This window comes from Zonotrichia leucophrys, chromosome 1A (genome assembly GCF_028769735.1).
Source record: "Zonotrichia leucophrys gambelii isolate GWCS_2022_RI chromosome 1A, RI_Zleu_2.0, whole genome shotgun sequence".
Taxonomy (NCBI): domain Eukaryota; kingdom Metazoa; phylum Chordata; class Aves; order Passeriformes; family Passerellidae; genus Zonotrichia; species Zonotrichia leucophrys.
Genome location: NC_088170.1, coordinates 14,449,213 through 14,460,695, shown reverse-complemented (window position 1 = coordinate 14,460,695; position 11,483 = coordinate 14,449,213). Strand labels below are relative to the sequence as shown.

The window sequence follows — 11,483 nt, the reverse complement described above, 5'->3', positions numbered from 1 at the left end:
AAGAAGCAACACCGAAAGTCAGCTATTCATAAAAGCTGAAAATCAGTCAGGAAAAAGAAAAAAGAGTGGGCTATCATTTGTGGCAGTGAAAATCCTTCCTTAAAATGCAGAGACATCTAAGAACCAATTTGTGTGAGTACTGCTCAGCCCAGATTGCAAAACAGGCTCTGCAAATACTACAACACTCCTTGTAAACCAAGCTTATTGGCACATCTGAAATACTGTATTAATTCTTGATTATCTTTTTAATTGAAAGCGTTTGGCAGAAATAGAAAAGGTCTAGAAATGGGACCTTGAATTACCAGATAAAAGTGTTCATGGGGAAGCAAAGCTCCGAAGATTGGAGCTGTCATTTAGTGATGAATACAAGGAAAAGCACTGGAGAGAAGGTAACTCTTTTAGTTAAGCTTATTCTTGCTTCTCAAGAAGAATAAAAGGAATTTAATTAAACTGAGCATTTAGAACAGATCAAAGAGGCCTCTCCTCCACAGTGTACAGTTAATGATGAGATTTTCTCACTACAAGGTATAATTTTGGCCAGGAGTTACCCTGTGGCTGCTCCATCCACTCCCACTTCTGCCCATGTTTCCTCTTCTCCAGGAGCTTTTGGTGCTGTCCACTCTCCATGGCTGGCAACTTGCACAGCTCTGCTCCTAAATTCCACAGCAGCTCCCCATGCCACAGCCTGGGAAACCTCTGAATTATCCTGAGGGCTCATTTACTGCCAAAAATATCTGTACCCAGCAGGGAACTGTCACAGGCCAGCTGCAGGGCACCTGCCAACACGTCCTTCTTAAATCACTCTGTCTATCTGATCCTGAACATAATCAGCTAGAGGGCCCAAATTATTGACATAATACTGATTTTCACCTCCCTTGTCTGGATTTGAAACTTCAAGGCTGTGATTAATTAGGCCTCTCTACTACCCCTGTGTCTGAGGTATTATTGGTCTGATGCCTTGTGTAATCTTTTGAAGGTGACAGTGCAAAGAGCTGCCAGGGATAAACCTCTGAGTCTCTCTTGAAAACCACACTGCTCCTTTAGCCCTCATCCTTCCACAGCAAAGGTTCTTCCTTAGACTTCCATGAATTCCCAGGCAGGGCACTGCACTTGCTGCAAGCATAGAAAAAACCACCAAACTTCTTGTAATCTCACGTCATTTTTGGGATTCCAGTGATTCTTGGCCAAGACATTTTGACAAATTTGTCAACCCAGCTGTGTCTTACACCTTTTCTTGTGACTAAACAGACAATTCCAGCTTGGTTGAATGAAGTTTTGGAGGGACACCTGGGATCAGAGTGACTTAACACTGTTTTCAATCTTACAAGGCCTTATGGAAGCTGAATTAGAAGGAGAACACAGCATTCTCCTTTTTATCAGGAACATTGCTAAGGTGCAAAAGCCCACAGGAAGCAGTGAAAAGTTGTGTTGGCCTTGACCACTCCAAAGTTTGGATTGTCCCTTTTGAGTGCTTTAGCAGTAATTGCATCACAGAATTGTCTCCTCAGTGGTTCAGGAATTACATTTTTTGCTTCCTTGGTGCATCTTCATGCAGCTGTTATGGAATTCCTGTTATGGAATCACAGAATGGCCTGGGCTGGAAGGGACTTTAAACATCACCTCATTTCCATCCCCTGCCAAGGGCAGGGACACCTTCCACTATCCCAGCTTGCTCAGAGACCCATCCAGCCTGGCCTTGGGCACTGCCAGGGCTGGGGCAGCCACAGCTGCTCTGGGCACCCTGTGCCAGGGCCTCACCACCCTCACAGGGAAGACTTTTTCTAATATCTCCTGGTTTCAGCCTTTTGCACACTACCAGAAACACAGTTAAAGACTGCAAGGTAATGAAAATATCAATTTGTTGGCACAACTTCTTGGGTACAGTGGCTAAATTTGGGACACACTTAATTTCTTTATTCCCACTGCAGAGAGGAAAATGTAAAGTCTTGAACTTCAGAATGTTACCTGAATGCCATTTTTTAACAATTTAGGTCCTTTCTGTGTAGAAAGAGACCAGTGATAGTCAATGCCTTGGTATTCTGCCCAGAGAAGCTGTGGCTGCCCCATCCCTGGCAGTGTCCAAGGCCAGGCTGGATGGGGCTCTGAACAACCTCGGATAGTGAAAGGTGTCCCTGCCCATGGCGGGGAGTGGGACTGGATGAACTTTAAGGTCCCTTCCAACCCAAACCATTTTAAGATTTAGGTGATCACCTTGAGCAACCATTGATTTTTTTAAAAGTGGGTGAATGTTTGTACTCAGTGAAAACCAGGCCCCATTGCAGTAATACCATCTTCATTCTCCAAGGTCAGCAACACACTTGGAAAATCTCTATTTCTCTTTTTGCTCCTTGTCTTTTGCTCTGATGAAATTCCAGAAAAGAGGGCAGGGACAATATGGGTCATAGAACAGGAAAAGACAGTGATGTTTATGCTACCAGGGTCCTCACCTGACTGTTTTTTTCAATAGAATTTATTGGTAATGATCAATTTACAGCTTGAAGAGTTAAATACAAAGTCCTGTGCAGTCCAATGCCCAGTAAATGAATGCAAATAGAAATAACACCATTATCTTCTCTAATACCAGTTAGCCTCCCATAGAAGTCTGAGGGCAAGGACCCAGACACAGAGGGAACATCTGCTGGACCCTTGGTGCCAGGGTCTAGGCAGCAGGAGTGGCACAAGGGATATTTCTGTTGTTGCTTGACCTGCCAAATACTGAACAAATAATCAGAGGCATCGGTGAGCAGTTAGATTACTAAGAGGAAAAGAAAAGCTAAACTAAATCAGCAGGGATCAAGATAAAAATTATTGATTGTGTGCACTGCCAGTACTTACAAGAGATCTTGGGTTTTTTTTTTTTTCTTCCAGTGTAGTTTTGATAATTTTAGTAGGGTCTCACCCCATCTGTCACTGCTCTACTGTGTCACTCCATCTTACATCTCCATGCTGCAAATCCTCACTTGTTCTAGCTTCCAGAACCACTTTCCTAAACAGGAAGAGATTATCTGGCCTTGAGTTTTTGACTTTTTTTTTTTTTAATCTTTTGCAAAACAATAATTTCTTCAAGAAAGGAAGAAATTTGGCTCTGTGGCAACACCAGAGGCTGTCGAACTTATCAGCATAGACTGTTAAGTGTATTTTAATAATAAAGTTTATTTTAATTGTTCTCATCACAAGCATTGCTCAGTAATTCCACATTTGCATTGATGCACACTGAGGTCTGTTTAATTTATACTTTTCTATGTACACATGCCTGTATGCAATGTTTAAAAGAAACCATTGCTACATAGGTCAGTGATTTTCCCTTGAGAGTTCTTCAGAAGCAACATCCATTTTGCATGAGGAAGGAAGGGATTTTGAAAAGATTTTGCAGGGTGCTTTCCCTCTCTCAATTTGCTTTCTTCTTTGGTTTTATAAGCCCCTGGCAAGTTACCTGCTGGAGTGGGAGCTGCTGGGATATTCCAAGGGGTCAGCAGAGCTGGGCAGATAGGGTGACCTCGAGGCCAGCAGGAGGTAATGATCAGATTAGCTGAGTCAGAAAGGCCAACCACAGCTCTATTTATACCATGGCTCCCCTTCAGAGGAGCTCACCTAATCAGATCTGTCCCCAGGAATATGTTTATCCTGTCTAGAGCCTGGCTTTCAAAGCAAATTTTTAGATCCCAGCTCCCTGTAAACCCAGGAGTGCTGAGATCCCAAAGGCCCTTTTGATTTCCCTCATTATGAGAGTGTTATGAAATTTAAATCCAGACTCTAAATGCCTAGTTTTAATCCAGATATGGAAAGCTGTGCTTCTGCCTCAACCCTGCTGTCAGCAAGAAAACCTTGCTCCAGTTCTTTCTGCAGAAACTGTTTTTTTCCACAGACTTGAACAATTTAGTCCCTCAGCTTTGAGGATCTACCCTGGATGGAGGATTGCTGCCCTGCAGGAGGCCAGGGAGGTGTGTGATTCCTGCCTGTGCTTCCCCTCGGCGCTGAAGGATGCAGGCAGCATTCCTGCCCTTCCCCAGAGGTGTGGTATTGACCTCTCTGATTTTTACATTCTACTGAACCACCCAGATGGCAGCAACAAAGCCCAAGCAGCTCAAAGCTTTCAGTGACCCAAAAATCTGAGGAGAAAGTTTGCTGAAGTCATGTATGAAGAGACAAAACAGTTCCCATCTCCTGCCTCTGAGGTGCAGCTTTCTCCCAGGCTGATTGCATTTGAATCTTTCCCCAAAATTAACCCGTTCTGGTGACCTGATTTGATGCTGTAAGGCATTATGTGCAGAAATATTAATGGATAGGTGTTTCTGGAGTTTTTTCCTCCAAAATCTGTGTTTGTGGGTCACACCAGCACATCAGGTGAGTTCTCTCCTCCTTCCCTGCCCATCCCAGTTCTGCAGGTGATGCCTTTTACAGAGAATATCACAGTGCAGCAGTGTCAGGCTAATGACTTAACTTCTCTTTGCTGTGTCTTTGCCAAAAACAAAGTCAACATTTTTGTTTGCATTTTGAGCAGTGCCTTTAAATCCTGGGTCTATCACATAAGGAAGCCAAAAGACCTGGGAAGGGTGAGGTTTTACCCCAAAGCTTCTGGAGATATTCAAAGCACAGCTTTGGAAACAACTTTAATTGATAAGCCAAAAATCTGTGCTGCACTTCAGCAGCACAGAGGGAGCTGCACAGTTGCTATAAAGCAGGAAGGAAAAGTGCATCTCTCATCAGTAAAGCTGTTGGCTGTGCTTTGCTTTGCACTGCATTTGTATCCCTGCATTTGTCAGCTTTTCTTGCCTTTTGTTTTGCCAGGCTGTTACTGCGGCAGAGAAGTCAATAAACACAAGTTTCAAGTACTTTTCAGATTGTGGTTATGATATAATGCTGCCATTAAATCCTTTTTTTCCCATATGCTGCCTCATCCAGAGGGATCTTTTAGCTTTTGTTACGCTCAATTTTTACAGTGAGCCACTAAAAAGAGCAAGGACCAAGAAGCCCAGTTCCCAGAGGTGGTGATGGTACCTGAAGGGAATGGACAGCAGGTGGAAGATGGTTAAATCCTTGAGACAGCCCTGATGTCATTTTGTCCTCATTCTTTGTCCAAAAGATGATGGGTAAGTAGTAATCTGTGGCTCCAACTCTGGCTGGAAATTATGGTGCAGGCTGGACTGAAAACATGTTTCTGTGTTATCCCTGTGTCAGTCACCCCCTCCTTTTCTGATATGCACAGTATCAACACAAGGAGGGGAAAAGGAATTGTTTAGGGTGGGATGAGGTGTAACCAGGGGCAATGGGAGGAAACACAGCAAAGCAATGTCTAGGCTGACTATCAAGAAAAACATCCCAACACTGAAGCCTGAAGGGGCTGCTAAATATCTCCCAAAGGAAGCAGTGGTAACCTTTATCAATGAGTCATTTCAAACTCTGAAGGACAAAGCCCAAGTGTGGGGAATGGGTCTGTGCTGGCAGTGCATGAAGGGTCTTTCCCTTTCCCCCTCGCTGACTCCCTGCCCTCGCCCTCCTGAGAGAAACAGAGCCTGAAAACACAGCCAGACTGGTGGTTTCCTAACACAGGCACACAGAGAGAAAAACAACATCCTTTGAGATTGGGAGCCTGGGAAGTGTTTTTTAAATTAGCTTCAATAACATGACAGATGATAACAAGTTTTTGAGTAATTTTCTTTTTTTTTTTTTTTTTTTTTTTTTCAGCCACATGTGTCTGGCCTGGCAGGAGCTTTCTTGTGAATTAATGAAACATCAAGGCTGCACTGCCAGCCAGATTGCAGTGGTGTGTTTCCAGGAGAGAGCCTGAGCTGGCAGACCCTCAGCTGCTACAAATCAATTAAGTCCCTCTGATTCCAGCAGAGAGGGCCACTGAGTACAGCTGCAGGATCTGGCCCATTCCACACTGGAACAGAAAGACTGCATTCATTTTGCCGAGAGCTGGACTAGTTAAAATTTAAATGCTGTTAAATTTTAAAATCCCAATTTAATTTAAAATTCCCTTTGCAGTTTCTTTTAGTGACAGCATTGCTCATTTCTGCTGAGAAGCTGAGACCTAACCTTTGGCTGAGACTGCCACATGAGGGTTTCACTGTCCTGTGGCCAGCAGGTGTGATGTGTCTTGCCCTCAAATTTTTTTATGAGCCCGGTTTCTTGCTTCTCTTGGTCAAATAACTGTAATAAGAATAATCATGGAATCACAGAATCATGGAATCAAAAATGGGTTGGGTTGGAGGCACCTTAAAGATTCTCCAGTTCCAACCCCGTGCTACAGGCAGGGACAGCTTCCCCTGGACCAGGCTGCTCACAGCTCCATCCAGCCTGGCCTAAATAGCATCAAAGGTCAGCCAGAACTCCCCAAATTGCCTGAATCCCTGGAAAGCAGCAGCATGCCTTGGTTCTGGCAGGAGAGGAAGCGCAACAGAGAAGGAGTCCCTTGTCTATGGCACAGCCCTAGTGCCCAGGCAGGCTGCAAAGACTTAAAGTGCTTCTAACATTCATGGCCCAGCCCTACATACACTATGCGTGCACTGAAGGCTTCAGTTTTGGGAAGAGAGGATTCTGCTAGCTCCCTGGACAGACTTTTGGACACGTTGCAGGGCTGTTGCAATGCTTGCATTTGTGGGGAGTGAGTTTGACTGCAGTGTGAAGAGAAGCCCAATGTCTGAGTGTGCAGACCTGGCTGTGTTTCCCTATGTCCCACATTGACATGTGAGTGTTCTGCCTTATTAAAAGTTATTTCATGGCATCTGCTCCCCAGTTAGCTGGGCATCAGTGAAGAAGAAAATCCTCCTCTCCCTCAGCTCATGGCTGTGAGGGAAGGGGTTGTCCTGGACAGAGAGCTGCAGAAAAAAGAAATGGAGAAGAGTTGGGAGTGGGGAAGGAGGCCAGGGGTTAAAGCAAGAGGAACAAGGGTTAAAGGGAGCTTGGAGGGGCTGAGGAGGTATTGTTAGACCTGGGAGAGCTTTGCTTGTGCCCACAGGCAGAGCTGCACCCTAGAGGGCAGCACCACATCCCAGGCAGGTCTCTTCAGTTCACCCCTTGCTTTCTGGTAAGACGTGAGATTTTGAGCTTCCAACCAGCAACTGGGTTTGTAATTTGGCAAAGAAACTTGATAAAAAACAGGCCAACAACCCAAAGCATGTCATCACAAAGTGTTACAGCCCATGCATTTAGCACCTCGCTGCAAAGGCCAGCTGAGAGCCAACTTTCCAGTGTAATTTTCCTGCACATCTGCCAAGCAGCATGTGGAAAGAGCCATCTGTGTGTCCTACCAGGGCATTTCCCAGTCACAGCTTCTAAAGGGTAACTAAAAAACTGCCTGCTGTACATGCCATTGCTCAGAAGGTCTAGAGTTTTCACAAAAATATGAGTTAAAGATGAGAGAACAACTGATGACTCCTGCTGTTCAGTCTGCTCTGTCTGGATGTGGAGCTAATCAGACCACTCAGCAAAATTAACATCTCCTAAGTACTTCATAATCCAATTTATGTTTTAAAAATTTTGCTTTAAAGAAATAATAGGAGAAAGAAAGACAGGAAGAAATAACAGTCTATCAGGCACTGTTCATTAAACATTTTTGCATCAGGTGATGTCTTGGGTGACCAAGATCCTGATGATGCTTACACTGAAATCTCCAAATGAGTGATTGCCCACAGGAACAAGTGATTAAGGGAAATGGTGCATTGCCTATCCCTGGGAACACTGGTCCAGGCTGAGCTTCTTTTTGGGATGCAGGCTTTTGCCAGGCACATCTTGTGCAGCTCAGAAGAATGTCTGGAGGAAAGTCCATCTGCAAGAGGCCAGACTACATGATCTAATGGTCCCTTTGGCCTTAGAAGCTTGAATCACTGAATTGGAATCTGTGAAAAAAGTGTCCCCAGCTGTGGGAATGAACTGGCTCGATTGCAAATAGGTCAATTAAACTCAAACCAACAACCCTCTGGGGTCGTCATAAAGTCCACAAATTGGACTGAAAGGCATGTAAGTATAATTAAACTTCTGTAGTTTCAAGCTAATGCAAAATTTCTCACTTCCTGTCCAGCACTCCTGTGTGATGTTCCTGTGCTTGCCTAAAAATCTGATGCATTATTATCATGTCTCTCCACAAAGGTCTCTATTGGGAGGCAGTGTGAGTGAGGCTGGAGCTGGACTGGCCAAGTGGAAGGTCCATCCTGCTCTGGGCAGCCACAGATGTCCCCTCCAGGTGTTAAGCCAGGTAATTCCCATGGTGAGCAAAGGAGGGACCCTGTCACCTTCCTTCCTTCCCTTGCTTTCCTCTCCTCTCCCACTCCTGACACAAATCCAGCCCCTGTGCTCTCACCTGCTCCTTCTCACAGCTTCTCATCCCCTCTCCCCCTCATCCCTCTCCTGTTTCTCCCTGTCTCCTAATTCACTTTAAAACACACAGCTTCTCCAAAACCTTAGGAATTGGATTTTAGAGAAATCAAACACTGCCTGAGCCAAGTCAGGCTCTGATGTACTCTTTTTCTGGGACAGAGACAATCAGCTATGGAAATGCTGTAAAAAGCTAGGTGCCACAGCAGGATGGGCTGTGAGCTCAGCCCTCTGGAGCTGAGCAGGGCCAGACCCAGGCAGGAGCAGAGACTGGCTGCAATGTTCACAGTGCCATCTTTTGGATAAGGTGGAAAACTGTTCTCAGAGCCATCCAAAAACTCTCCAGACAACCCTCCCAGAGAAAATGATGCTTTTTATCCTGGCTGCTGCCAAAACCACTGCCTTGATTCCCCTTGGAGTTTTTATTGGGAGGAGTTATTCTTCCCTTCAAATTTGTGGTGTGTCTGCACTGCATCCAGCTCTCTCCAGTCAGCAGCATTTCAGCAGTGCAGCACAGGGAAAACCACTTTGGAAAGGTTTTCTCTGCAGGAACTCGGGTGTCTGATGGAAACCTCTGCAGCTCCTGATGCTGGAAAGCCTGACCACAGGCAGGAGCAGCATGGATGCAGAGGGGGCAGCAGTTCCAGGATTTGCCTGGCCTGGTTCAGCTTTACGGCTGAAATAAGGAAAAACTCTAAAACCCCAGTGTACCCTGGATGTAATCCTATACCCCCCCACGCAACACCCCAGTGATGCTGTGGTGGAAATGAATGCTGCACCTCCACTGGGCTTTTGAAATTCCATGAAAAAGCCAATTCCTGAAGGGGTCTTAACTGAGAATACACTCATCCTCAGTAGTCATGCTAATGTTAACTGTGTCTGAGCCAAGATTCTGTAAATCCAAGTCAGCTCTGTCTCTTGTGCCTAATAATATGAAGCAAGAAATAGCCTAGCCTTAGAAAAGCTGTGGGGTTTGGCCTCAGCCCATATCGATTATCTAGCTCAGAAATGAGCCCAAACTTCTGGTTCTTGCCCAAACAGCAATCATTTTGGAACTTCCTGCCTACAAATCAGACTGGCAGATACTGGGTGTGCTGAGTTTGTTCAGATTCACATCTTCCAGTTTTAGCTGAGCTCCCTTTTGTTTACAGATACTTTTCTTGAGCAAAGTCTTTTTCTGGTTGCATGCTCTTCATGGAATCAAAATACTCAAAGACTTCTAGAGATTTTCTTTGTTCAAATCCTACAGCCATGAAATTAATGGCAAGATGCAGCTGATTTTATTGTAATCAACTTTTCCCCACTGGGAAACTCTCATCTTTGCAGTAGCTGCTAGAAAGCAGTGCTGTGTGACACCATCCAAAGATGAAACTCCCATCTTTGCAGTAGCTGCTAGAAAGCAATGTGATGAAGCAGAGGGTGTTCAGCCAAACCATCCCATAAATGGGAGCTTAGCAGAGATATCTGAGCTACTTCTATCAGCTCAGTGAGGAGAAATTGTAACTGTCTGGTCACCCCTGTGTGCCAGACTCTGTCATCGACCTGCAGCATCTATTGCTCCAGTCCCTGATTGTTCCCATCAAAATCAGGATAAATAAAGCTGGCAGAACACAGCCTGGAGTGCTGTCACCCTGAGCAGAAGGTTAGGACATCTTCCCCATGTTTGTATTGCTGAAAAAACCATCACCAAATTGCCATCACCAATTTTAATGGATTGGGGTGTTCGTCACACCTTTGGCATTCTGTATTGTCCCACAAGTCAAGTGATTGTTGAGAGAACACATCACACTCTGAAATCCACCCAGCTGAGTGTCCCTCTCCTATTTGGCATCTGCTTTCATTTGCTGAATGTTAATGAAAGGATTTTGGCCACACAGGTGTGTGAAATCTGCCTAGAGAAGCTGTGGCTGCCCCATCCTGGATGTATCCAAGGAGCTGGATGGAACTGTAAGAGCAATCTGGGATGTGGAAGGTGTCCCTGCCCATGGCAGGGGGTGGAACTGGATGATCTTTAAGGTCCCTTCCAACCCAGACTACTCAATGGCACTGTGATGCTGTGGCAGCAGGGCCTCTCTCAGCTCCCTGTGCCAGCAGAACAGCCCTGTCTGGAGGCTGCTTCACCTTCTCATCCCTATTTCCCTGCCACATTGAAATGGAGGTGGGGGCTAGGGGGTGGAAACACCTTCATTTGACATGGTGGCATGGAATGGAAAGCTCTTGAACACAGCTGCTTTCCATGCAGATGGAAAGCCCTTGGATTTGGAGAAGGCTGCTGCCCAGGCTGGATTAGTTTTCTCAGGACTGAATGCCAGGGAAAGGACAAAGTGTTTTTCACCCAGTGAGGAATCAGTCAGTGGAGGGTACAGGTGCCTTTGGGAAAAAATGAGGTTTCTACTGCAGGCCAGGCTTGGGCAACTGAGACCCCAAAAAACCCTTGTGAGTGAAGGAGTACACTGAGCTCTTTAGTGGGCTTTGAGGGAAGCCCTCAGACAGGTGGGGACACGCCTGTGCTGTTCTGTGTGCACAGGAACCCTCTCTCAGCTGTTTCCTTGGTGTGCTGGCTCAAGTGCTCTTTGCTCCCTTGGGAAAATGTGTACATCTCTCCAGCTTCACAGAGCCCTGCAGATGTGGGTTGGGCACTGGGACACCAGAGATGATGTTCTGAAGGCATATCACATGAGCAGGTGAGAGAAAAAACCCTCCTGGGTTTCACAAGGATGATTTTGTTGGGAAACACCAGGTCCTGAGTATGGATGCTGTTTGTGTACAGCAAATGTGGCCAGGAAAAGCAACCCCAGAGACCCGTTCAGATGAAGGGAAGCCTTAGAGAAAACCAGTCCAGCAAAAGGAGTTTTATTAGGTCTCTGTGGCAGATGGATTGAATTATTGGAGCTTAAGCTAAAACAAACTTTCCATGTCAGACACTGAGTTTCACTTCATGAGGACTAAAGAGTTTTGGGCAGTGTCTCTTTAACGTGCTGCTGAAGTTTGCACATGCAGATACACGTATTTGGGGCTGCTAAAATAATCCTGTGTGTGAGGGAAACTGTGAGCAACTGAGGGAGAAAATGACACTTTTGAAAGCTAAAATATGCTTCCAAATCTGATGCATGCCTTGAAAAACAAAAATGTTTTATCACTGAAGATTCCTGGCTTTTGACCAGATG

General features: G+C 45.4%; 1 long non-coding RNA gene across 1 annotated transcript; it reads left to right on the top strand.

Annotated features, from left to right (window-relative positions):
* Positions 1-4,643: 4,643 nt before the first annotated feature.
* On the top strand, positions 4,644-7,522 carry LOC135456679 (uncharacterized). The gene is made up of 3 exons (XR_010442589.1): positions 4,644-4,829; positions 4,941-5,090; positions 5,686-7,522. It is a non-coding gene; the product is annotated as an uncharacterized LOC135456679 (long non-coding RNA).
* Positions 7,523-11,483: the final 3,961 nt, after the last annotated feature.